The following is a 25,302-nucleotide window of genomic DNA, read 5'->3' as shown; positions in this document are numbered from 1 at the left end:
CTCTCTTATTGGCCCCGTGCTCCTGCACATGCTCAGGAGGGAGGCCAGACACAGGTGAACCCACACCCACTCATCAATAACTCAGGGCACCTGGTCCTGTCTCACTACACCCCTTTTAGCGATAGGGGAAAATGGCCGCTTCGGGCTGGTAGATTCATGGTTTGTGGTAAAACGCAAACCCCTAAGCCGACTATTGGTGGTGCTGTGGGTAGGGTTCCATGTGAGATATAGGGCCAGCCAAAGTTTTCAGTGGTCACTCTTTGCATTTGTTTGCCAGTCCTTACATTTCGGACTTTTGGAACCCCATTCAGTGATACAAGAAAAGGGCTGCTTTGTCCAGGTGGATTTAAGGTTTGTGGTAAAATGCAAAACCGTAGACCAACTGTTGGTGGTGCTGTGGGTAGGGTTCCATGTGAGGGTTAGAGCCAGCCGAAATTTTCAGTGGTCACTCTTTGCATTTGCTTGCCAGTCTCGAATGTTTGGACTTTGGGACCCCATTAAGCGATAGGGGAAAATGGCTGCTTCGGGTGGTGGATTCAAGGTTTGTGGTAAAACACAAAGTTGCAGGCCGACTGTTTGTCATGCTGTGGGTAGGGTTTCATGTGAGGGTTAAGGCCAGCCTAAGTTTTCAGTGGTCACTGTTAGCAATTTGTTGCCAGTTCTTACTGTTCGGACTTTTGGGACTCCATTCAGCGATAGAAGAAAAAGTCTGCATCGGGTTCGTAGATTCAAGGTTTGTGGTAAAATGTAAACCCATAGGCCGGCTGTTGGTGGTGCTGTGCGTAGGGTTCCATGTGAGGAGTAGGGCCAGTCAAAGTTTTCAGTGGTCACTCTTTGCATCTTTTTGCCAGTCCAAACCGTTCAGACTTTTGGTAGCCTGTTCAGTGATAGGGGAAAATGGCTGATTCGGGCTGGTGGATTCAAGGTTTCTAGTAAAAAAAAACCCTGTAGTCCGATTGTTGGTCGTGCTGTGGGTAGGGTTCCATGTGAGGGTTAGGGCCAGCCAAAGTTTTCACTGGTCACTCTTTGCATTTGCTTACCAGTCCCGACCGTTCGGACTTTTGGGACCCCATTCAGCGATAGGGGAAAAAGTCCCCTTCTGTCTGGTATATTCAAGGTTTGTGGTAAAACGCAAAGCCGTAGTCCGACTGTTGGTGGTGCTGTGGGTACGGTTCCATGTGAGGGTTAGGGCCTGCTAAAGTTTTCACTGGTCACTCTTTGCATTTGCTTGCCAGTCCCGACCGTTCGGACATTTTGGAGCCCAATCAACGATAGGGGAAAAAGTCCGCTTCGTTCTGGTAGAGTCAAGGTTTTTGGTAAATTGCAAACCCGTAGGCCGAGTGTTGGTGGTGCTGTGGGTAGGTTTCCATGTGAGGGTTAGGGCCAGCCAAATTTTCAGTGGTCACTCGTTGCATTTGTTTGCCAGTCCAAACTGTTCGGACTTTTTGGAGCCCATTCAGCCATAGAAGAAAAAGGTTGCTTCGGGCTGGTAGATTCAAGAGTTGTGGTAAAACGCAAACCCGTAGGCCGACTGTTGTTTGTGGTGCTGTGGGTAGGGTTCCATGTGAGGGTTAAGGCCAGCGAATGTTTTCAGTGGTTACTGTTAGCAATTGGTCGCCAGTTCTTACCGTTTGGACTTTTGGGACTCCATTCAGCGATAGAAGAAAAAGTCTGCATTGCGTTCGTAGATTCAAGGTTTGTGGTAAAATATAAACCTGTAGGTGGACTGTTGGTGGTGCTGTGGGTAGGTTTCCATGTGAGGATTAGGGCCAGCCAAAGTTTTCATTGGTCACTCTTTGCATTTTTTTGCCAGTCCCTACCGTTCAGACTTTTGGGAGCCCGTTCAGCGATAGGGGAAAATGGATGCTTCGGGCTCGTGGATTCACTGTTTGTAGTAAAAGAAAAACCTGTAGTCCGATTGTTTGTGGTGCTGTGGGTAGGGTACCATGTGAGGTTTAGTGTAGTGAGACAGGACCAGGTGCCCTGAGTTATTGATGAGTGGGTGTGGGTTCATCTGTGTCTGGCCTCCCTCTTGAGCATGTGCAGGAGCAGGCGGCCAATAAGAGAGCAGCTGACACCCACGGAGAGAGCTCTCACTCTTCAGTGAGGATTGAGAAGCCCACAGCTCAAGGAGCCCCAGGAGCAGGCAAGAAGGGCTAGATCCCAGAGCCCCAGGAACAGCCCTGGGACATCGTCCAGGAATGGGCTAAGCCCCGAGGCCTCAGGATCAGCCCTAGGAGCAAGAAGGGCTCTTCCCGCTACATCTGGTGGAGAATGCGGGCAGCCTGCTGAAAACCTAGCTGGCACAGAAACTGCAAGAATGTTCTCCCTGTAAGGTATGATCAACAAGCTCTCTGGACAGGAAACCCCAGAGCAGAGGGGAAAACCCCATGAGGAAGGGTTAAATCCCGAGGCCCATGAGGAAAGAAACCCCGGAACAGAGGGCAAGTGCCTGGGACAATTTGCAGAGACTTTGTGAAGAGTGCTAAGACAACTTGAAGAGACTTTGCCAGAAAGGGGCTGACATTGAGCGAATATATGGGTATGTTTAATTTCCCTTAAAGAAAGAATGTTGAGAGAAAGAAGGTTGAGAATTATCCCCAAAATATGTGTAAGGGTTGAGAATTCTCCCTAAAAATATATGTAAATTGTGTGATGTTTAATTCCCCTTAAAGATGTATATGTAAAAAGATGTAAATATGTAAATGTGTGGTAGGGTTCTCTTTGCATTTGTTTGCCAGTCCCGACTGTTCGGATTTCTGGGACCCCATTCGGCGATAAGGGAAAATGGCCGCTTTGGGCTGGTAGATTCAAGGTTTGTGGTAAAACGCAAACCCGTAGGCCAACTGCTGGTAGTGGTGTGGGTAGGGTTCCACGTGAGGGTTTGGGCCAGCCAAATTTTTCAGTGGTCACTCTTTGCATTTGTTTGCCAGTCCCTACCGTTCGGACTTTTGGGAACCCATTCAGCCATAGAAGAAAAAGGCTGCTTCAGGCTGGTAGATTGAAGGTTTTTGGTAAAACGCAAACCCGTAGGCCAACTGTTGGTGCTGCTGTGGGTAGGGTTCCATGTGAGGGTTAGGGCCAGCCAAAGTTTTCACTGGTTACTATTTGCACTTTTTTGCCAGTTCAAACCGTTCGGACTTTTGAGAACCCATTCAGCCATAGAAGAAAAAGGGTGGATCAGGCTGGTAGATTCAAGGTTTAAGGTAAAACGCAAACCCGTAGGTCAACTGTTGGTGGTGCTTTGGGTAGGGTTCCATGTGAGGGTTAGGGCCAGCCAAAGTTTTCAGTGGTCACTCTTTGCATTTGTTTACCAGTCCTGACCGTTCGGAATTTTCAGAGCCCATTCAGCGATACGGGAAAATGGCCGCATCGGGCTGGTAGATTCAAGGTTTTTGGTAAAACGCAAACCCGTAGGCCTACTGTTGGTGGTGCTGTGGGTAGAATTCTATGTGAAGGTTAGGGCCAGCCAAAGATTTCAGTGGTCACTCTTTGCATTTGTTTGCCAGTCCCGACTGTTCGGAATTCTGGGACCCCATTCGGCGATAGGGAAAAATGACCTCTTTGGGCTGGTAGACTCAAGGTTTGTGGTAAAACGCAAAGCCGTAGTCTGACTGTTGGTGGTGCTGTGGGTAGGGTTCTATGTGAGGGTTTGGGCCAGCCACAGTTTTCAGTGGTGACTCTTTGCATTTGTAGGCCCGTCCCACCATTTGGACTTCTTGAACCCCAATCAGCCATAGAAGAAAAAGGCTGCTTCGGGCTGGTATATTCAAGGTTTCTGGTAAAACGCAAACCCGTAGGCCGACTGTTGGTGGTGCTGTGGGTAGAATTCCATGTGAGGGTTAAGGCCAGCCAAAGATTTCAGTGGTCACTCTTTTCATTTGGTTGCCAGTCCCGACCATTTGGACTTCTGGGACCCCATTCAACTATATGGGAAAATGGCCGCTTAAGGCTGGTAGATTCAAGGTTTGTGGTAAAACGGAAATCGTAGGCCGACTGCTGGTAGTGCTGTGGGTAGTGTTCCATGTGAGGGTTAGGGCCAGCAAATGTTTTCGGTGGTCACTCTTTGCATTTGTTTGCTAGTCCCGACCGTTCGGACTTCTAGGACTCCATTTGGCGATAGGAAAAAAGTCCCCTTCGGTCTGGTAGATCCAAGGTTTGTATTAAAATGCAAACCCGTAGGCCGACTGTTGGTGGTGCTGCGGGTAGGGTTCCATGTGAGGGTTAGGTGCATCCAAAGTTTTCACTGGTCACTATTTGCACTTGTTTGCCAGCCCAAACCATTCGGACTTTTGAGAACCCATTCAGCCATAGAAGAAAAAGGGTCGATCAGGCTGGTAGATTCAAGGTTTATGGTAAAAGGCAAACCCGTAGGCCGACTGTTGGTGGTGCTGTGGGTAGGGTTCCATGTGAGGGTTAGGGCCAGCCAAAGATTTCAGTGGTCACTCTTTGCATTTGTTTCCCAGTCCCGACCGTTCGGACTTCTGGGACCCCGTTCGGCGATAGGGGAAAATGTCAGCTTTGGGCTGGTAGATTCAAGATTTCTGGTAAAACGCAAACCCGTAGGCCTACTGTTGGTGGTGCTGTGGGTAGAATTCTATGTGAGGTATAGGGCCAGCCAAAGTTTTCAGTGGTCACTCTTTGCATTTGTTTGCCAGTCCAAACCGTTCGGACTTTGGAGAACCCATTCAGCCATAGAAGAAAAAGGGTGGGTCAGGCTGGTAGATTTGCGGTAAAACGCAAACCCGCAGGCCGACTGTTGTTGGTGCTGAGGGTAGGGTTCCATGTGAGGGTTTGGGCCAGCCACAGTTTTCAGTGATGACTGTTTGCATTTCTTGGCACGTCCCACCGTTCGGACTTCCGGAACCCCATCAGCCATAGAAGAAAAAGGCTGCTTCGGGTTAGTATATTCAAGGTTTGTGGTAAAACGCAAACCCTAGGCCGACTGTTGGTGGTACTGTGCGTAGGGTTCCATGTGAGGGTTAGGGCCAGCCAAAGTTTTCATTGGTCACTATTTGCACTTTTTTGCCAGTTCAAACCGTTCGGACTTTTGAGAACCCATTCAGCCATAGAAGAAAAAGGGTGGATCAGGCTGGTAGATTCAAGGTTTATGGTAAAACGGAAACCCGTACGCTGACTGTTGGTGGTGCTGTGGGTAGAATTCTATGTGAGGTATAGGGCCAGCCAAAGATTTCAGTGGTCACTCTTTGCATTTGTTTGCCAGTCCCGACCGTTCGGACTTTTAGGAGACCATGCAGCAATAGGGGAAAAAGGCTGCATCGCGCTGGTAGATTCAAGGTTTTTGGTAAAACAGAAAGCCGTATGCCGACTCTTGGTGGTGCTGTGGGTAAGGTTGTATGTGAGGATCTGGGCCAGCCAAAGTTTTAAGTGGTCACTCTTTGGATATGTTTGCCAGTCCACCCCGTTCGGACTTCTGGGACCCCATTCAGCGATAGGGGAAAATGGCTTCTTCGGGCTGGTAGATTCAAGGTTTGTGGTAAAATGCAAACCCATAGGCCGACTGTTGTTGGTGCTGTGGGTAGGGTTCCATGTGAGGTTTAGGGCCAGCCAAAGTTTTCACTGGTCACTCTTTTCATTTGGTTGCCAGTCACGGCCATTCGGACTTTTGGGAGCCCATTCAGCGATAGGGGAAAATGGCCACTTCGGGCTGGTGGATTCAAGGTTTGTGGTAAAATTCAAACCCGTAGTCCGACTTTTGTTGGTGGTGCTGTGGGTAGGGTTCTATGTGAGGGTTAGGGCAAGCCAAAGTGTTCACTGGTCACTATTTGCACTTGTATGCCCGTCCAAACCGTTCGGGCTTTTTGGAGCCCATTCAGCGATAGGGGAAAAAGTCCCCTTTGGTCTGGTCTATTCAAGGTTTTTAGTAAAACGCAAACCCGTAGGCCGACTGTTGGTAGTACTGTGGGTAGGGTTCCATGTGAGGGTTAGATCCAGCCAAAGTTTTCATTGGTCACTCTTTGCATTTGGTTGCCAGTCACGGCCGTTCGGACTTCTAGGAACCTATTCGGCAATAGGGGAAAATGGCCGCTTCGGTCGGGTATATTCAAGGTTTGTGGTAAAACGCAAACCCATAGGCCGACTGTTGGTGTTGCTGTGGGTAGGGTTCCATGTGAGGGTTAGGGCCAGCCAAAGTTTTCACTGGTCACTCTTTGCATTTGTTTGCCAGTCCCGACCGTTCGGACTTTTGGGAGCCTATTCAGCGATAGGGGAAAATGGCCGCATCGGGCTGGTGGATTCAAGGTTTGTGGTAAAACGCAAACCCGTAGTGCGAATATTGGTGGTGCTGTGGGTAGTGTTCCATGTGAGGGTTAGGGCCAGCCAAAATTTTCAGTCGTCACTCTTTGAATGAATTTGCCAATCCCGACCATTCGGACTTTTGGAACTCATTCATCGATTGGTGAAAATGACAGCTTTATGCTAGAAGATTTAAGGTTTGTTGTAAAACGCAAACTTGTAGGCCGACTGTTGGTGGTGCCGTGGGTAGGGTTCCATGTGAGGGTTAGGGCCAGCCAAAGTTTTCAGTGGTCACTCTTTGCATTTGTTTGCCAGTCCCGACCGTTCGGACTTTTAGGAGCCCATGCAGCGATTGGGGAAAAAGGCTGCATCTGGCTGTTAGATTCAAGGTTTGTGGTAAAACGCAAACCCGTATGCCGACTGTTGTTGGTGCTGTGGGTAAGGTTCTATGTGAGGGTTAGGGCCAGCCAAATTTTCAGTGGTGACTCTTTGCATTTTTTTGCCAGTCCCAACCGTTCGGTCTTTTGGGAGCCCATTCAGCGATAGGGAACATGACCATATTGGGCTGATAGATTCGAGGTTTGTAATAAAACGCAAACTTGTACGCCGACTGTTGGTGGTGCTGTGGGTAGGTTTCCATGTGAGGGTTAGCTCCAGCCGAAGTTTTCAGTGGTCACTCTTTGCATTTGTTGGCCAGTCCGAACCGTTCGGACTTTTGGGAACCCATTCAGCCATAGAAGAAAAAGGCTGCTTCAGGCTGGTAGATACAAGGTTTCTGGTAAAATGGAAACCCGTAGTCCGACTGTTGGTGGTACTGTGGGTAGGGTTCCATGTGAGGGTTAGATCCAGCCAAAGTTTTAACTGGTCACTCTTTGCATTTGTTTGCCAGTCCCGACCGTTCGGTCTTTATGGAGCCCATTCAGCGATAGGGAACATGGCCATATCGGGCTGATAGATTAAATGTTTGTAGTAAAACGCAAACCCGTAGGCCGACTGTTGGTAGTACTGTGGGTAGGGTTCCATGTGAGGGTTAGATCCAGCCAAAGTTTTCATTGGTCACTCTTTGCATTTGGTTGCCAGTCACGGCCGTTCGGACTTCTAGGAACCTATTCGGCAATAGGGGAAAATGGCCTCTTTGGCCTGGTAGAAGAAGGGTTTGTGGTAAATCGCAAACCCGTAGGCCGACTGTTGGTGGTGGTGCTGGAAGGGTTCCATGTGAGGGTTAGGGCCAGCAAAATTTTTACTGGTCACTCTTTGCATTTGTTTGCCAGTGCCGACCGTTTGGACTTTTGGGAGCCCAATCAGCGTTAGGGGAAAATGGCCACTTCGGGCTGGTAGATTCAAGGGTTGTGGTAAAATGCAAACCCGTAGCGTGACTTTTGTTGGTGGTGCTGTGGGTATGGTTCCATGTGAGGGTTAGGGCCAGCCAAAGTTTTCACTGGTCACTCTTTGCACTTGTTTGCCAGTCCCAACCGTTCAGACTTTTGGGAGCCCATTCAGCGATAGGGGAAAAAGAGTGCATCAGGCTGGTAGATTCAAGGTTTATGGTAAAATGCAAACGCGTAGGCCGACTTTTGTTGTTGGTTCTGTGGGTAGGGTTCCAAGTGAGGGCTTGGGCCAGCCAAAGTTTTCAGTGGTCACTCTTTGCATTTGGTTGCCAGTCCCAACCATTCGGACTTCTGGGAACCCATTCAGCGATATGGGAAAATGGCTACTTCGGGTTGGAAGATTCAAGGTTTGTGGTAAAACGCGAAGTTGTAGGCTGACTGTTGGTGGTGCTGTAGGTAGGGTTCCATGTGAGGGCTAGGGCCAGCCAAAGTTTTCAGGGGTCACTCTTTGCATTTGTTTTCCAGTCTCGACCGATCGGACTTTTGGAACCCCATTCAGCGATAAGGGAAAATGTCCGCTTCGGGCTGGTAGATTCAAGGTTTGTTGTAAAACGCAAACCCGTAGGCCACCAGTTGGTTGTTCTGTTTGTAGGGCTCCATGTGAGGGTTTGGGCCAGCCACAGTTTTCAGTGGTCACTCTTTGCATTTGTTGGCCAGTCCCGACCGCTCTTACTATTGGGAGCCCATTCAGCGATAGAGGAAAAAGTCCCTATCGGTCTGGTAGATTCAAGGTTGGAGGTAAAACACAAACCCGTAGGCCGACTGTTGGTGTTGCTGTGGGTAGGGTTCCATGTGAGGGTTAGGGCCAGCCAAAGTTTTTACTGTTTACTCTTTGCACTTGGTTGCCAGTCCCAACCATTCGGACTTTTGGGAACCCATTCAGCCATAGGAGAAAAAGTTGCTTCAGGCTGTTAGATTCACGTTTTCTGGTAAAACGCAAACCCGTAGGCCGACAGCTGGTGGTGCTGTGGGAAGGGTTCCATGTAAAAGATAGGGCCAGCCAAAGTTTTCAGTGGTCACTCTTTTCATTTTTTGGCTAGTCCCAACTGTTGGGACTTTTGGGAGCCCATTCAGCGATAGGGGAAAATGGCCGCTTCGGGTTGGTGGATTCAAGGTTTGTGGTCAAACGCAAACCCGTAGGCCGACTGTTGGTGGTGCTGTGGGTAGGGTTCCATGTGAGGGTTAGGGCCAGCCAAAGTTTTCAGTGGTCACTCTTTGTATTTGTTTGCCAGTCACGGCCGTTCGGACTTTTGGGAGCCCATTCAGCGATACGGGAAAATGGCCGCTTCGGGCTGAAAGATTCAAGTTTTGTGGTAAAATGAAAACCTTAGTCCGACTCTCAGTGGTGCTGTGGGTAAGGTTCCATGTAAAAGATAGGGCCAGCACAAGTTTTCAGTGGTCACTCTTTGCATGTGGTTGCCAGTCCTGACTGTTCGGACTTTTCGGAGCTCATTCAGCGATAGGGGAAAATGGCTACTTCGGGTTGGTAGATTCAAGATTTGTGGTAAAACGCAAAGTTGTAGGCAGACTGTTGGTGGTGCTGTGGGTAGGGTTCCATGTGAGGGTTAGGGCCAGCAAAAGGTTTCAGTGGCCACTTTTTGCATTTGTTTGCCAGACCCGACCGTTCGGACTTTTGGGAGCCCAGTCAGCGATAGGGGAAAATGGCTCCTTCGGGCTTGAAGATTCAAGGTTTCTGGTAAGACTCAAAACCGTAGTGCGAGTCTTGGTGGTGCTGTGGGTAGGGTTCCATGTGAGGGTTAGGGCCAGCCAAAGTTTTCAGTGGTCACTCTTTGCATTTGGTTGCCAGTCCCGACCGTTCGGAGTTTTGGGAACACATTCAGCGATAGGGGAAAAGGGCCGCATCGGGCTGGTAGATTCAAGGTTTGTGGTAAAACGCAAACCCATAGGCCGACTGTTAGTGGTGCTGTGGGTAAGGTTCTATGTGAGGGTTTGGGCCAGCCACAGTTTTCAGTGGTCACTCTTTGCATTTGTTTGCCAGTCCCAACCGTTTGGACTTTGGGGGCCCCACTCGGCCATAGAAGAAAAAGGCTTCTTCGGGCTGGTAAATTGAAGGTTTGTGGTAAAACGCAAACCCGTAGGCCGACTGTTGGTGGTGCTGTGGGTAGGGTTCCATGTGAGGGTTAGGGCCAGCCAAAGTTTTCAGTGGTCACTCTTTGCATTTGTTTGCCAGTCCCAACCGTTCCGACTTTTGAGAACCCATTAAGCGACAGAAGAAAAAGGCTGCATTGGGCTGGTGGATTCAAGGTTTGTGGTAAAATGCAAACTTGTACGCCAACTGTTTGTGGTGCTGTGGGTAGGGTTCCATGTGAGGGTTTGGCCAGACAAAGTTTTCAGTGGTCACTCTTTGCATTTGTTTGCCAGTCACGGCCGTTCGGACTTTTGGGACCCAATTCAGCCAAAGAAGAAAAAGGCTGCTTCAGGCTTGTAGATTCAAGGTTTCTGGTAAAACGCAAACCTTTAGGCTGACTGTTGCTGGTGCTGTGGGTAGGTTTCTATGTTACGGTTTGGGCCAGCCACAATTTTCAGTGGTCACTCTTTGCATTTGTTTGCCAGTCCCGACCGTTCGGACTTCTGGGACCCCATTCAGCCATAGAAGAAAAAGGCTCCTTCAGCCTGCTAGATTCAAGGTTTGTGGTAAAACGCAAACCCGTAGGCCGACTGGTCGTGGTGCTGTGAGTAGGGTTCCATGTGAGGGTTAGGGCCAGCCAAAGTTTTCAGTGGTCACTCTTTGCATTTTTTTGCCAGTCCCGAGCGTTCGGACTTTTTGGACCCGATTAAGCGATAGAAGAAAAAGGCTGCACCGGGCTGGTAAATTCAAGGTTTGTGGTAAAACGCAAACTCTCAGGCCGACTGTTGGTGGTGCTGTGGGTAGGGTTCCATGTGAGGGTTAGGGCCAGCCAAAGTTTTCACTGGTCACTCTTTGAATTTGTTTGCCAGTCACGGCCGTTCGGACTTTTGGAAGCCTTTCAGCGATAGTGGAAAAATGGCCGCTTCGGGCTTGTAGATTCAGCGTGTGTGGTAAAACGCGAACCCGTAGGCCGACAGTTGGTGGTGCTGTGGGAATGGTTCCATGTAAAAGATAGGGCCAGCCTAAGTTTTCACTGGTCACTCCTTGCATTTGTTTGGCAGTCCTGACCGTTCGGACTTTTCTGGGCTCATTCACCGATAGGGGAAAATGGCCGCATCGGGCTGGTAGATTCAAGGTTTGTGGTAAAACGCAAACCCATAGGCCGAATGTTCTTTGTGCTGTTGCTAGGGTTTTATGTGAGGGTTTGGGCCAGCCACAGTTTTCAGTGGTCACTCTTTGCATTTGTTTGCCAGTCCCAGCCGTTTGGACTTCTGGGACCCCATTCAGCGGTAGGGGAAAATGGCTTCTTTGGGCTGGTAGATTTAAGATTTGTGGTAAAACACAAAGTTGTAGGCTGACTGTGTGTGGTGCTGTGGGTAGGGTTCCATGTGAGGGTTAGGGCCAGCCACAGTTTTAAATGGTCACTCTTTGCATTTGTTTGCCAGTCCCGACCGTTCGGACTTTTTGGAGCCCATTCAGCGATAGGGGAAAATGGCCGCTTCGGGCTGGTAGATTCAAGGTTTGTGGCAAAACGCAAACCCTTAGGCCGAGTGTTGGTGGTGCTGTGATTTGGGTTCCATGTGAGGGTTAGGGCCAGCCAAAGTTTTCAGTGGTCACTATTTGCATTTCTATGCCAGTCCCGACCGTTCGGACTTTTGGGACCCCATTCATCGATAGGGGAAAAAGGCTGCATCGGGCTGGTAGATTCAAGGTCTGTGGTAAAACGAAAACCCGTAGGCCGACTGTTAGTGGTGCTGTGGGTAGGGTTCCATGTGAGGGTTAGGGCCAGCCAAATTTTTACTGGTCACTCTTTGCATTTGTTTGCCAGTCCCAACCGTTTGGACTTTTGAGAACCCATTAGGCGACAGAAGAAAAAGGCTGCGTTGGGCTGGTGGATTCAAGGTTTGTGGTAAAATGCAAACTTGTATGCCAACTGTTGGTTGTGCTGTGGGTAGGGTTCCATGTGAGGGTAAGGGCCAGCCAAAGTTTTCACTGGTCACTCTATGCATTTCTTTACAGTCCCGACAGTTTGGACTTTTGGGACGCATTCAGCTGTAGGGGAAAATGAAATCATCAGGCTGGTAGATTCAAGGTTTCTGGTAAAATGCAAACTTGTACGCCAACTGTTGGTGGTGCTGTGGGTAGGGTTCCATGTGAGGGTTAGGGCCAGCCAAAGGTTTCAGTGGTCACTCTTTGCATTTGTTTGCCAGTTCCGACCATTCGGACTTTTGGGAGCCCATTCAGCGATAGGGGAAAATGGCCGCTTCGGGCTGGTAGATTCAAGGTTTGTGGTAAAACGCAAACCTGTAGTCCCACTCTTGGTGGTGCTGTGGGTAGGGTTCCATGTGAGGGTTAGGGCAAGCCAAAGTTTTCACTGCTCACTCTTTGCACTTGGTTGCCAGTCCCAACCGTTTGGACTTTTGGGAACCCATTCAGCGATAGGGAAAAATGGCTGCTTCGGGCTGGTAGATTCAAGGTTTGTAGTAAAACGCAAACTTGTAGGCCGACTGTTGGTTGTTCTGTGGGTAGGGTTCCATGTGAGGGTTAGGGCCAGCCAAAGTTTTCACTGGTCACTCTTTGAATTTGTTTGCCAGTCTCGTCCTTTCGGACTTTTAGTAACCCATTAACCGATAGAAGAAAAAGGCCGTTTCGGGCTGGTGGATTCAAGGTTTGTGGTTAAATAAAAACCCGTAGGCTATCTGTTTGTGGTGCTGTGCGTAGGGTTCCATGTGAGGGTTAGGGTCAGCCAAAGTTTTCAGTGTTCACTCTTTGCATTTGTTTGCCAGTCCCAACCGTTCGGACTTTTGAGACCCCATTCAGCTATAGGGGAAAATGGCCGCTTCGGGCTGGAAGAATCAAGGTTTGTGGTAAAACGCAAAACCATAGTCCGACTCTTGGTGGTGCTGTGGGTAGGTTTCCATGTGAGGGTTAGGGCCAGCCAAAGGTTTCAGTGGTCATTCTTTGCATTTGTTTGCCAGTCCCGACCGTTCGGACTTTTGGGACCCCATTCAGCCGTAGAAGAAAAACACTGCTTCGGGCTGGTAGATTCAAGGTTTGTGGTAAAACGGAAACCCGTAGGCCGACTGTTGGTGGTTGTGTGGGTAGGGTTCCATGTGAGGGTAAGGGCCAGCCAAAGTTTTCAGTGGTCACTCTTTGCATTTGGTTGCCAGTCCCGTTCGTTCGGACATCTGGGAACCCATTCAGCGATAGGGGAAAATGGCTCCTTCGGGCTTGAAGATTCAAGGTTTCTGGTAAGACTCAAAACCGTAGTGCGAGTCTTGGTGGTGCTGTGGGTAAAGTTCCATGTGAGGGTCAGGGCCAGCCAAAGTTTTCAGTGGTCACTCTTTGCATTTGGTTGCCAGTCCCGACCGTTCGGAGTTTTGGGAACACATTCAGCGATAGGGGAAAAGGGCCGCATCGGGCTGGTAGATTCAAGGTTTGTGGTAAAACGCAAACCCATAGGCCGACTGTTGGTGCTGCTGTGGGTAAGGTTCTATGTGAGGGTTTGGGCCAGCCACAGTTTTCAGTGGTCACTCTTTGCATTTGTTTGCCAGTCCCAACCGTTTGGACTTTGGGGGCCCCACTCGGCCATAGAAGAAAAAGGCTTCTTCGGGCTGGTAAATTGAAGGTTCGTGGTAAAACGCAAACCCGTAGGCCGACTGTTGGTGGTGCTGTGGGTAGGGTTCCATGTGAGGGTTAGGGCCAGCCAAAGTTTTCAGTGGTCACTCTTCGCATTTGGTTGCCAGTCACGGCCGTTCGGACTTTTGGGACCCAATTCAGCCAAAGAAGAAAAAGGCTGCTTCAGGCTTGTAGATTCAAGGTTTCTGGTAAAACGCAAACCTTTAGGCTGACTGTTGCTGGTGCTGTGGGTAGGTTTCTATGTTACGGTTTGGGCCAGCCACAATTTTCAGTGGTCACTCTTTGCATTTGTTTGCCAGTCCCGACCGTTCGGACTTCTGGGACCCCATTCAGCCATAGAAGAAAAAGGCTCCTTCAGCCTGCTAGATTCAAGGTTTGTGGTAAAACGCAAACCCGTAGGCCGACTGGTGGTGGTGCTGTGAGTAGGGTTCCATGTGAGGGTTAGGGCCAGCCAAAGTTTTCAGTGGTCACTCTTTGCGTTTGGTTGCCAGTCCCGACCGTTTGGACTTTTAAGACCCCATTCAGACATAGAAGAAAAAGGCTCCTTCAGCCTGCTAGATTCAAGGTTTGTGGTAAAACGCAAACCCTAGGCCGACTGGTGGTGGTGCTGTGAGTAGGGTTCCATGTGAGGGTTAGGGCCAGCCAAAGTTTTCAGTGGTCACTCTTTGCATTTGTTTGCCAGTCCCGAGCGTTCGGACTTTTTGGACCCGATTAAGCGATAGAAGAAAAAGGCTGCACCGGGCTGGTAAATTCAAGGTTTGTGGTAAAACGCAAACTCTCAGGCCGACTGTTGGTGGTGCTGTGGGTAGGGTTCCATGTGAGGGTTAGGGCCAGCCAAAGTTTTCACTGGTCACTCTTTGAATTTGTTTGCCAGTCACGGCCGTTCGGACTTTTGGAAGCCTTTCAGCGATAGGGAAAAATGGCCGCTTCGGGCTGGTGGATTCAAGGTTTATGGTTAAATAAAAACCCGTAGGCTAACTGTTTGTGGTGCTGTGTGTAGGGTTCCATGTGATGGTTAGGGCCAACTAAAGTTTTTAGTGGTCACTCTTTGCGTTTGGTTGCCAGTCCCGACCGTTTGGACTTTTAAGACCCCATTCAGCCATAGAAGAAAAAGGCTCCTTCAGCCTGCTAGATTCAAGGTTTGTGGTAAAACGCAAACCCGTAGGCCGACTGGTGGTGGTGCTTTGAGTAGGGTTCCATGTGAGGGTTAGGGCCAGCCAAAGTTTTCAGTGGTCACTCTTTGCATTTGTTTGCCAGTCCCGAGCGTTCGGACTTTTTGGACCCGATTAAGCGATAGAAGAAAAAGGCTGCACCGGGCTGGTAAATTCAAGGTTTGTGGTAAAACGCAAACTCTCAGGCCGACTGTTGGTGGTGCTGTGGGTAGGGTTCCATGTGAGGGTTAGGGCCAGCCAAAGTTTTCACTGGTCACTCTTTGAATTTGTTTGCCAGTCACGGCCGTTCGGACTTTTGGAAGCCTTTCAGCGATAGGGAAAAATGGCCGCTTCGGGCTGGTAGATTCAAGGTTTGTAGTAAAACGCAAACTTGTAGGCCGACTGTTGGTTGTTCTGTGGGTAGGGTTCCATGTGAGGGTTAGGGCCAGCCAAAGTTTTCAGTGGTCACTCTTTGCATTTGGTTGCCAGTCCCAACCGTTCGGACTTTTGAGAACCCATTAAGCGACAGAAGAAAAAGGCTGCGTTGGGCTGGTGGATTCAAGGTTTGTGGTAAAATGCAAACTTGTACGCCAACTGTTTGTGGTGCTGTGGGTAGGGTTCCATGTGAGGGTTAGGGCCAGCCAAAGTTTTCAGGGGTCACTCTTTGCATTTGTTTTCCAGTCTCGACCGATCGGACTTTTGGAACCCCATTCAGCGATAAGGGAAAATGTCCGCTTCGGGCTGGTAGATTCAAGGTTTGTTGTAAAACGCAAACCCGTAGGCCACCAGTTGGTTGTTCTGTTTGTAGGGTTCCATGTGAGGGTTTGGGCCAGCCACAGTTTTCAGTGGTCACTCTTTGCATTTGTTGGCCAGTCCCGACCGCTCTTACTATTGGGAGCCCATTCAGCGATAGAGGAAAAAGTCCCTATCGGTCTGGTAGATTCAAGGTTGGAGGTAAAACACAAACCCGTAGGCCGACTGTTGGTGTTGCTGTGGGTAGGGTTCCATGTGAGGGTTAGGGCCAGCCAAAGTTTTTACTGTTTACTCTTTGCACTTGGTTGCCAGTCCCAACCATTCGGACTTTTGGGAACCCATTCAGCCATAGGAGAAAAAGTTGCTTCAGGCTGTTAGATTCACGTTTTCTGGTAAAACGCAAACCCGTAGGCCGACAGCTGGTGGTGCTGTGGGAAGGGTTCCATGTAAAAGATAGGGCCAGCCAAAGTTTTCAGTGGTCACTCTTTTCATTTTTTGGCTAGTCCCAACTGTTGGGACTTTTGGGAGCCCATTCAGCGATAGGGGAAAATGGCCGCTTCGGGCTGGTGGATTCAAGGTTTGTGGTCAAACGCAAACCCGTAGGCCGACTGTTGGTGGTGCTGTGGGTAGGGTTCCATGTGAGGGTTAGGGCCAGCCAAAGTTTTCAGTGGTCACTCTTTGTATTTGTTTGCCAGTCACGGCCGTTCGGACTTTTGGGAGCCCATTCAGCGATACGGGAAAATGGCCGCTTCGGGCTGAAAGATTCAAGTTTTTTGGTAAAATGAAAACCTTAGTCCGACTCTCAGTGGTGCTGTGGGTAAGGTTCCATGTAAAAGATAGGGCCAGCACAAGTTTTCAGTGGTCACTCTTTGCATGTGGTTGCCAGTCCTGACTGTTCGGACTTTTCGGAGCTCATTCAGCGATAGGGGAAAATGGCTACTTCGGGTTGGTAGATTCAAGGTTTGTGGTAAAAAGTAAACCCGTAGGCCGACTGTTGGTGGTGCAGTGGGTAGGGTTCCATGTGAGGGTTAGGGCCAGCCAAAGTTTTCACTGGTCACTCTTTGCATTTGGTTGCCAGTCCCAACCGTTAGGACTTTTGGGAGCCCATTCAGCGATAGGGGAAAATGGCCGCTTCGGGCTGATGAATTCAAGGTTTGAGGTTAAACGCAAACCCGTAGGCCGACTGTTGGTGGTGCTGTAGGTAGGGTTCCATGTGAGGGTTAGGGCCAGCCAAAGGTTTCAGTGGTCACTCTTTGCATTTGTTGGCCCGTCCCAACCGTTTGGACTTTTGGGAGCCCATTCAGCGATAGGGGAAAATGGCCGCTTCGGGCTGGAAGATTCAAGGTTTGTGGTAAAACGAAAAACCGTAGTCCGACTCTTGGTGGTGCTGTAGGTAGGTTTTCATGTGAGGGTTAGGGCCAGCCAAAGGTTTCAGTGGTCACTCTTTGCATTTGTTTGCCAGTCCCGACCGTTTGGACTTTTGGGAGCCAATTCAGAGATAGGGGAAAATGGCTGCATCGGGCTGGTAGATTCAAGGTTTGTGGTAGAATGTAAACCCTTAGGCCGACTGGTGCTGGTGCAGTGGGTAGGGTTCCATGTGAGGGTTAGGGCCAGCCAAAGTTTTCAGTGGTCACTCTTTGCATTTGTTTGCCGGTCACGGCCGTTCGGACTTTTGGGAGCCCATTCAGCAATAGGGGAAAATGGCCGCTTTGGGCTGAAAGATTCAAGTTTTGTCGTAAAACGCAAAACTTTAGTCCGACTCTCGGTGGTGCTGTGGGTAGGGTTCCATGTAAAAGATAGGGCCAGCACAAGTTTTCAGTGGTCACTATTTCCATGTGGTTTCCAGTCCTGACCGTTCTGACTTTTCGGAGCTCATTCAGCGATAGGAGAAAATCGCTAGTTCGGGTTGGTAGATTCAAAATTTGTGGTAAAACGCAAAGTTGGAGGTTGACTGTTGGTGGTGCTGTGGGTAGGGTTCCATGTGAGGGTTAGGGCCAGCCACAGTTTTCAGTGGTCACTCTTTGCATTTGTTTACCAGACCCGACCGTTCGGAGTTTTGGGAACCCATTCAGCGATAGGGGAAAAGGGGCGCATCAGGTTGGTAGATTCAAGGTTTGTGGTAAAACGCAATCCCGTAGGGTGACTGTTGGTGGTGCTGTGGTTAGGGTTCCATGTGAGGGTTAGGGCCAGCCAAAGTTTTCAGTGGTCACTCTTTGCATTTCTTTGACAGTCCCGACAGTTTGGACTTTTGGGACCCTATTCAGCGATAGTAGAAAATGGCTCCTTCGGACTGGAAGATTCAAGGTTTCTGGTAAGACTGAAAACCGTAGTCCGACTCTTGGTGGTGCTTTGAGTAGGGTTCCATGTGAGGGTTTGGGCCAGACAAAGTTTTCAGTGGTCACTCTTTGCATTTGTTTGCCAGTCCCGACCGTTCGGACATTTGGGAGCCCATTCAGCTAAAGGGAAAAATGGCCGCTTTGGGCTGGTAGATTCAAGGTTTGTGGTAAAACGCAAAGAGTTAGGCCGACTGTTGGTTGTGCTGTGGGAAGGGTTCCATGTGAGGGTTAGGGCCAGCCAAAGTTTTCACTGGTCACTCTTTGCATTTGTTTTCCAGTCCTGACCGTTCGGACTTTTGGGACCCCATTCAGCGATAGGGGAAAATGGCTGCATCGTGCTGGGAGATTTAAGGTTTGTGGTAAACCGCAAAGTTGTAGGCTGACTGTTGTTTGTGCTGCGGTTAGGGTTCCATGTGATGGTTAAGGCCAGGAAAATTTTCATTGGTCACTCTTTGCATTTGTTTGCCAATCCCAACCGTTCGGACTTTTGGGACCCAATTCAGCCAAAGAAGAAAAAGGCTGCTTCAGCCTGGTAGATTCAACGTTTGTGGAAAAACGCAAACCCGTAGGCTGACTGTTTCTGGTGCTGTGGGTAGGGTTCCATGTGAGGGTTAGGGCCAGCCAAAGTTTTCACTTGTCACTCTTTGCATTTGTTTGCCAGTCCCGACCGTTCGGACTTTTGGTAACCTATTAACCGATAGAAGAAAAAAGGCTGCATTGGGTTGGTGGATTCAAGGTTTGTGGTAAAATGCAAACCCATAAGCCATCTGTTTGTGGTGCTGTGGGTAGGGTTCCATGTGAGGGTTTGGGCCAGCCAAAGTTTTCAGTGGTCACTCTTTGCATTTGTTTGCCAGTCCCGACCGTTCGGACTTCTGGGACCCCATTCAGCCATAGAAAAAAAAGGCTTCTTCGGGCTTGTAAATTTAAGGTTTGTGGTAAAACGCAAACCCGTAGGCCGACTTTTGGTGGTGCTGTGGGTAGGGTTCCATGTGATGGTTAGGGCCAGCCAAAGGTTTCAGTGGTCACTCTTTGCATTTGTTTGCCAGTCCCGACCGTTTGGACTTTTAAGACCCCATTCAGCCATAGAAGAAAAAGGCTCCTTCAGCCTGCTAGATTCAAGGTTTGTGGTAAAACGCAAACCCGTAGGCCGACTGGTGGTGGTGCTGTGAGTAGGGTTCAATGTGAGGGTTAGGGCCAGCCAATGTTTTCACTGGTCACTCTTTGCATTTGTTTGCCAGTCCCGACCGTTCGGACTTTTTTGACCCGATTAAACGATAGAAGAAAAAGGCTGCACCGGGCTGGAAGATTCAAGGTTTGTGGTAAAACGTAAACTTGCAGGCCGACTGTTGGTGGTGCTGTGGGTAGGGTTCCATGTGAGGGTTAGGGCCAGCCAAAGTTTTCAGTGGTCACTATTTGCATTTGTTTGCCAGTCTCGACCTTTCGGACTTTTGGAAGCCTTTCAGCGATAGTGGAAAAATGGCCGCTTTGGGCTTGTAGATTCATGGTGTGTGCTAAAACGCAAACCCGTAGGTCGACAGTTGGTGGTGCTGTAGGAATGGTTCCATGTAAAAGATAGGGCCAGCCTAAGTTTTCAGTGGTCACTCCTTGCATTTGTTTGCCAGTCCTGACGTTTCGGACTACTGGGAGCCCATTAAGCGATAGGGGAAAATGGCCGCTTTAAGCTGGTAGATTCAAGGTTTGTAGTAAAAGAAAAACCCGTAGTCCGATTGTTGGTGGTGCTTTGGGTAGTGTTCCATGTGAGGGTTAGGGCAAACCAAAATTTTCACTGGTCACTCTTTGCATTTGTTTGCCAGTCCCGACGGTTCGGACTTCTGAGACCCCATTTAGTGATAGGGGAAAATGACCGCTTCGGGCTCGTATATTCAAGGTTTCTGGTAAAACCCAAACCCATAGGCCAAGTGTTGCTTGTGCTTTGGGTAGGGTTCCATGTGAGGGTTAGGGCCAGCCAAAGTTTTCACTGGTCACTCTTAGCATTTGGTTGCCAGTCTCGACCTTTCGGACTTTTGGAACCCCTTTTCAGTGAAAGAAAAAAAAAGGCTGCTTTGGGCTGGTGGATTTAAGGTTTGTGGTATAATGCAATTCGTAGGCCAACTGTTGGTTGTGCTGTGGGTAGAGTTTCATGTGAGGGTTAGGGCCAGCCAGAGTTTTCAGTGGTCACTCTTTGCATCTGTTTGTCATTCCCGATCGTTTAGACTTTTGGGAGCCTGTTCAGCGATAGGGGAAAAAGGCTGCTTCGGGCTGGTGGATTCAAGGTTTGTAGTAAAAGAAAAACCCGTAGTCCGATTGATGGTAGTGCTGTGGTTAGGGTTCCATGTGACGGTTAGGGCCAGCCAAAGTTTTCAATCGTCACTCTTTGCATTTGTTTGCCAGTCAACCTTTCGGACTTCTGGGACCCCATTCAGCGATAGGGGAAAATGGCCGCTTTGGGCTGGTAGATTCAAGGTTTATGGTAAAACGCAAACCCGTAGGCCGACTGTTGGTGGTGCTGTGGGTAGGGTTCCATGTGAGGGTTAGGGGCCAGCCAAAGTTTTCAGTGGTCACTCTTTGCAATGGTTGCCAGTCCGAACTGTTCGGACTTTTGGCAGCCCATTCAGCGATAGGGGAAAAAGGCCCCATCGGGCTGGTAGATTCAAGGTTTGTCGTAAAAAGCAAACCCGTAGACCGACTGTTGGTGGTGCTGTGGGCAGTGTTCCATGTGAGGGTTTGGGCCAGGCTAAGTTTTCAGTGGTCACTCTTTGCATTTGTTTACCAGTCCCAAACGTTGGGACTTTTGGGAACATATTCAGCCATAGAAGAAAAAGGCTGCTTCAGGCTGGTAGATTCAAGGTTTCTGGTAAAACGCAAACCCGTAGGCCGACTTTTAGTGTTGCTGTGGGTAGGGTTCCATGTGAGGGTTAGGGCCAGCCAAAGTTTTCACTAGTCACTCTTTGCATTTGTTTGCCAGTCCCGACCGTTTAGACTTTTGGGAGCCCTTTCAGCGATAGGGAAAATTGCCTGCCTAGGGCTGGTGGATACAAGATTTGTAGTAAAAGAAAAACCCGTAGTCTGATTGTTGGTGGTGCTGTGGGTAGTGTTCTATGTGAGGGTTAGGGCAAGCCAAAATTTTCACTGGTCACTCTTTGCATTTCTTATCCAGTCCCGAACTTTCGGACTTCTGGGACCCCACTCATCGATAGGGATAAATGGCCGCTTCGGGCTGGTAGATTCAATTTTGTGGTAAAACGCAAACCCGTAGGTCCGACTGTTGGTGGTGCTGTGGGTAGGGTTCCGTGTGAGGGTTAGGGCCAGCCAAAAGTTTTCAGTGGTCACTCTTTGGATTTGTTTGCCAGTCCCGACCGTTCGGACTTTTGAGACCCCATTCAGCGATCGAATAAAAAGGCTGCTTCAGGCTGGTAGATTCAAGGTTTGTGGTAAAATGCAAACCCGTAGGCCGACTGTTGGTGGTGCTGTCGGTAGGGTTCCATGTGAGGGCCAGGCAAAGTTTTCAGTGGTCACTCTTTGCATTTGTTTGCCAGTACCGACCGCTCAGACTTTTGGGAGCCCATTCAGCGATAGGGGAAAATGGCCGCTTCGGGCTGTTAGATTTAAGGTTTATGGTAAAACACAAACCCGTAGGCCGACTTCCGGTATTGCTGTGGGTTGGGTTCCATGTGAGGGTTTGGGCCAGCCAAAGTTTTCAGTGGTCACTCTTTGCATTTGTTTGCCAGTCCCGACCATTCAAACTTTTGGAACCCTCTTCAGCGATAGAAAAAAAAAGCTACTGCGGTCTGTTAGATTCAAGGTTTATGGTAAAACGCAAACCCGTAGGCCGACTGTTGGTGGTGATGTGGGTAGGGTTCTATGTGAGGGTTAGGGCCAGCCAAAGTTTTCAGTGGTCACTCTTTGCATTTGGTTCTCAGTCCCAACCATTCGGACTTTTGGGACCCAATTCTGCGATAGGGGAAAATGGCCGCTTCTGGCTTGTAGATCCAAGGTTTGTGGTAAAACACAAACTTGAAGGCCGACTGTTGGTGGTGCTGTGGGTAGGGTTCCATGTGAGGGTTAGGGCCAGCCAAAGTTTTCAGTGCTCACTCTTTGCATTTGTTTTCCAGTCCCGAACGCTTGGACTTTTTGGACCCCATTCAGCGATAGACGAAAATGACCGCTTCGGGCTGGTAGATTCCAGGTTTGTGGTAAAACGCAAACCCGTAGGCGTACTGTTGGTGGTGCTGTGGGTAGGGTTCCATGAGAGGGTTAGGGCCTGCCAAAGCTTTCAGTGGTCACTCTTTTCATTTGTTTGCCAGTCAGACCGTTCGGACTTTTTGGAGCCCATTCAGCGATAGGGGAAAATGGCAGCTTCGGGCTGGTAAATTCAAGGTTTGTGGTAAAACGCAAAGCCGTAGGCCGACTGATGGTGGTGCTGTTGGTAGGGTTCCATGTGAGGGTTAGGGCCAGCCAAAGTTTTCAGTGGTCACTCTTTGCGTTTGGTTGCCAGTTCCGGCCGTTCGGACTTTTCGGAGCCCATTCAGTGATAGAAGAAATAGGCTGCTTCCGGCTGGTAGATTCCAGCTTTGTGGTAAAACGCAAACCCGAAGGCCGACTGTTGGTGGTGTTGCGGGTAGGATTTCATATTAGGGTAAGGGCCAGCCAAAGTTTTCAGTGGTCACTCTTTGCATTTGTTTGTCAGTCCTGTCCGTTCGGACTTCTGGGACCCCATTCAGCACTAGGGGAAAATGGCCGCTTCGCACTGGTAAATTCAAGGTTTGTCGTAAAACCCAAAGCCGTAGGCCGACTGATGGTGGTGCTGTTGGTAGGGTTCCATGTGAGAGTTAGGGCCAGCCAAAGTTTTCTGTGGTCACTCTTTGCGTTTGGTTGCAAGTTCCGGCCGTTCGGACATTTCGGAGCCCAATCAGCGATAGAAGAAAATGGCTCCTTTTGGCTGGTAGATTCAAGGTTTGTGGTAAAACGCAAACACGTAGGCCAACTTATAGTGGTGCTTTGGGTAGGGTTAAATGTGAGGGTTAGGGCCAGGAAAAGTTTTCAGTGGTAACTTTTTGCATTTGTTTGCCAGTTCTGACCGTTCGGACTTTTGGTAACCTATTAACCGATAGAAGAAAAAAGGCTGCATTGGGTTGGTGGATTCAAGGTTTGTGGTAAAATGCAAACCCATAAGCCATCTGTTTGTGGTGCTGTGGGTAGGGTTCCATGTGAGGGTTTGGGCCAGCCAAAGTTTTCAGTGGTCACTCTTTGCATTTGTTTGCCAGTCCCGACCGTTCGGACTTCTGGGACCCCATTCAGCCATAGAAAAAAAAGGCTTCTTCGGGCTTGTAAATTTAAGGTTTGTGGTAAAACGCAAACCCGTAGGCCGACTTTTGGTGGTGCTGTGGGTAGGGTTCCATGTGATGGTTAGGGCCAGCCAAAGGTTTCAGTGGTCACTCTTTGCATTTGTTTGCCAGTCCCGACCGTTTGGACTTTTAAGACCCCATTCAGCCATAGAAGAAAAAGGCTCCTTCAGCCTGCTAGATTCAAGGTTTGTGGTAAAACGCAAACCCGTAGGCCGACTGGTGGTGGTGCTGTGAGTAGGGTTCAATGTGAGGGTTAGGGCCAGCCAATGTTTTCACTGGTCACTCTTTGCATTTGTTTGCCAGTCCCCACCGTTCGGACTTTTGGGAGCCCATTTCGCGATAGAAGAAAAAGGCTGCATCGGGCTGGTAGATTCAAGGTTTGTGGTAAAACTCAAACCCGTAGGCCGACTGGGTGTGGGGCCGTAGGAAGGTTTCAATGTAAGGGTTAGGGCCAGCCAAAGTTTTCTGTGGTCACTCTTTGCATTTCTTTGCCAGTCCCCACCGTTCGGACTTTTGGAGCCCCATTCAGCGACAGGGGAAAATGGCCGCTTCGGGCGGGTAGATTCAAGGTTTGTGGTAAAACGCAAACCCGTAGGCTGACTGTTTGTTTTGCTGTGGGTAGGGTTCCGTGTGAGGGTTAGGGCCAGCCAAAGTTTTCAGTGCTCACTCTTTGCATTTGTTTGCCAGTCCCGATTGTTCGGACTTTTGGGACCCCATTCAGCGATAGGGGAAAATGGCCGCTTCGGGCTTGTAGATCTTAAGTTTGTGGTAAAATAAAAACTTGTAGGCTGACTGTTGGTGGTGCTGTAGGTAGGGTTCCATGTGAGGGTTAGGGGCAGCCAAAGTTTTCAGTGGTCACTCTTTGCATTTGTTTGCCAGTACCGACCGTTCTGAATTTTGGGACCCCATTCAGCGATAGAATAAAAAGGCTGCTTCAGGCTGGTAGATTCAAGGTTTGTGGTAAAATGCAAACCCGTCGGCCGACTGTTGGTGGTGCTGTGGGTAGGGTTCCATGTGAGGGTTAGGGCCAGCCAAAGCTTTCAATGGGCACTGTTTGCATTTGTTTGCCAGTCCGACCGTTCGGACTTTTGGGAGCCCATTCAGCACTAGGGGAAAATGGCCGCTTCCGGCTGGTAGATTCAAGGTTTGTGGTAAAACGCAAACCCGAAGGCCGACTGTTGTGGTGCTGCGGGTAGGATTCCATATGAGGGTAAGGGCCAGGCAAAGTTTTCAGTGGTCAATCTTTGCATTTGGTTTCCAGTCCCGACCGTTCGGACTTTTGGGACCCGATTAAGCACTAGGGGAAAATGGCCGCTTCGCGCTGGTATATTCAAGGTTTGTAGTAAAACGCAAACCCGTAGGCCGACTGTTGTTGGTGCTGTGGGTAGGGTTCCATGTGAGCTTTTGGGCCAGCCAAAGTTTTCACTTGTCACTCTTTGCATTTGTTTGCAAATTGTGACCGTTCGGACACTTCGGAGCCCATTCAGCGATAGAAGAAAAAGGCTGCTTCTGGATGGTAGATTCAAGGTTTGTGGTAAAACGCAAACCCGTAGGCCAACTTATAGTGGTGCTGTGGGTAGGGTTAAATGTGAGGGTTAGGGCCAGGAAAAGTTTTCAGTGGTAACTTTTTGCATTTGTTTGCCAGTTCTGACCGTTCTGACTTTTGGGACCCCATTCAGCCATAGAAAAAAAAGGCTGCATCGGGCTGGTAGATTCAAGGTTTGTGGTAAAACGCAAACACGTAGGGCTACTGTTGGTGGTGCTGTGGGTAAGTTTCCATGTGAGTGTTATGGCCAGCCAAAGTTTTCAGTGGTCACTCTTTGCATTTTTTTGCCAGTCCTGACCGCTCGGACTTTTGGGACCCCTTTTAGCGATAGGGGAAAATGGCCGCTTCTGGCTGGTAGACTCAAGGTTTGTGGTAAAACGCAAACCCGAAGGCCGACTGCTAGTGGTGCTGTGGGTAGGGTTCCATGTGAGGGTTAGGGACAGCAAGAGTTTTCAGTGCTTACTCTTTGCATTTGTTTGCCAGTCCCGACCGTTCGGACTTTTGGGACCCCATTCAGCGATACAAGGAAAAGGCTTCATCGGGCTATTAGATTCCAGGTTTCCGGTAAAACGCAAACCCCTGGGCCGACTGTTGGTGGTGCTGTGGGTAGGGTTCCATGTGAGGTTTAGGGCCAGCCAAAGTTTTCAGTGGTCACTCCTTGCATTTTGTTGCAAGTCCCGACCGTTCGAACTTTTGGGACCCCATTCAGTGATAGGGGAAAATGGCTGCATCTGGCTGGTAGATCCAAGTTTTGTGATAAAATGCAAACCCATAGACCGACTGTTGGTGGGGCTGTGGGT

At 49.4% G+C, this 25,302-nt stretch overlaps 1 long non-coding RNA gene across 1 annotated transcript; it reads right to left on the bottom strand.

Moving 5' to 3' along the window:
• Positions 1 to 3,695: 3,695 nt before the first annotated feature.
• Positions 3,696 to 25,215, bottom strand: LOC115599371. Its single transcript, XR_003988357.1, has 2 exons — positions 25,092 to 25,215; positions 3,696 to 3,805 (listed from the first exon to the last, which is right to left on the bottom strand). It is a non-coding gene; the product is annotated as an uncharacterized LOC115599371 (long non-coding RNA).
• Between the last annotated feature and the right edge of the window lie 87 nt (positions 25,216 to 25,302).

This window comes from Calypte anna, chromosome 19 (genome assembly GCF_003957555.1).
Source record: "Calypte anna isolate BGI_N300 chromosome 19, bCalAnn1_v1.p, whole genome shotgun sequence".
NCBI classification, from domain to species: domain Eukaryota; kingdom Metazoa; phylum Chordata; class Aves; order Apodiformes; family Trochilidae; genus Calypte; species Calypte anna.
The sequence above is the reverse complement of the archived record's forward strand: the minus strand, read 5'-3'. Positions and strand labels throughout refer to the sequence as shown.